Here is a 1,757-nt window from a genome sequence, read left to right on the forward strand (position 1 = left end):
TGTGTGTAGCGCTGCTACGGGCTCTCGGCAGCAAGGAGATTGGAGACTCGGACAAGAAGTTGTCACAAAGACTGCGTGCACGATTGCACCGATATTCGTTGATTAACGGGTTGCTATATGTATACTATAGCACCGATTCAACGGATAGACCACGAGTCGTGGTTTCTCATGATGAAGATTTGAATTATCGCATCCTCTATCAGGCTCACGACACGCCACTTGGTGGTCATCTCGGTCATGATAAAACGTACAACTCTGTGAGTCACCATTATTGGTGGTCCAAGTTGTACAAATGGACTAGCACCTATGAGCCTATGTGTGAGTCGTTTCAACGGGGAAAACCCTCTCCAAATGCGGCTGCGCCGCTGGCCAGCTTACCGGTACCCACTGGGTGCTGGCAGTCCATGAGTTTGGAGTTTTTGTTTGGCCTGCCGAAAAGTTCGCCAGTCAACACGGGTGTCGTTGTATTCGTCGACCGGGTGAGCAAGATGGCTCATTTGGCGGCGGTGCCAGACAACATCGACGGAGTCGGTACAGCAACGCTGTTTATAGATCGTGTTTTTCGACAACACGGACTCCCAGAGTCGACCGTCTTTGATAGATTTCCCCAATTCACTGGAAAATTTTGGTCGACTATCTTAGATATATCGATCGACAGCGGATTATCCGCAGATAGGTGGTCAAACCGAGACGATGAATCGCGTTATCGAAGACGTTCTTCGCAGCGTCTGCGCTGAGACACCGAGGCGCTGAAGCGCCATGTTGCCACTCATAGAGTTTGCACTGAACAATGCAGTGCATTCGACAACCGGCTACACGCCGTTATTCGTGAACGGGCTGATTCACCCTCGCGTCCTGATGACGCCGCCATTTTATGACTCAGAGCTTGATGGGGGAGGAATAGCCAAACGGCTAGCTGATGTCAGCCCCCTCACCATCCGTAAAAAAGTCGATGACTTCTTGTGGACCAGACTGAGTGTCCTACAACACGTTCGCGATGCGATGGCTGGAAGCCGAGAACTGCAGAAAGAATATGCAGATGAAAAAGGGAGAGGCAAAGTGGGAAGCGTTAAGGTCGAAGATCGGGTCTTATTAAACTCCAAAAACCTTCTTACACATGCAACCTCTGCTATTTACCAGACGAAGCTTCGTCCACGGTTTTTTGGACCGTTTAAGGTTGTGGCCAAGCGGGCGCTAGCGTATACGCTAAACCTCCCCAAACGGATGCGCACCCACTCGGTGTTTTACGTGGGTTTGCTCAAGCCGGATCGGGATCCGGCGCATGTGAACACGAAAGCGTTGACGCCAGAGCGGATCCCCCGGGCCCTCGGCAACCCAGAAACTGAACTAACAACTGCTTCTGAGCACGGAGTGCAACAACATCCATCCCCAAGGAGCCAAGCGCCCCACCGCTACCTGCAGCCACACATTCGTCTACTCCACGGCTAGGAGTCGCTCAGACAGAGCGCGGTTATCCTAAAGGCGATGCAGCCGGCCCACGACGCGCTCCACATCATAGCGTCCGCACAGCGATATGCTACTTCAGCATGACGCTCAACGGAGCTCCGATCACGAAGAATCTCATCCTCAAGGGCTCGAAGATCATCGCGAGTCACCGGATGGCGGTCGACCCGGTCGTCACCGCCCGCCACCGACTTTTCTCGATGAGAACGGTGACGTCCAGTATTACGTGGAACGTCTAGTGAGGCGACATCGTCACCAGGGTCAGACCCAATATCTGGTGAAATGGCGGGGAT

The sequence above is a fragment of the Plasmopara halstedii genome, assembly GCF_900000015.1.
Source record: "Plasmopara halstedii genome assembly, contig: Scaffold_2364, whole genome shotgun sequence".
NCBI lineage: Eukaryota > Oomycota > Peronosporomycetes > Peronosporales > Peronosporaceae > Plasmopara > Plasmopara halstedii.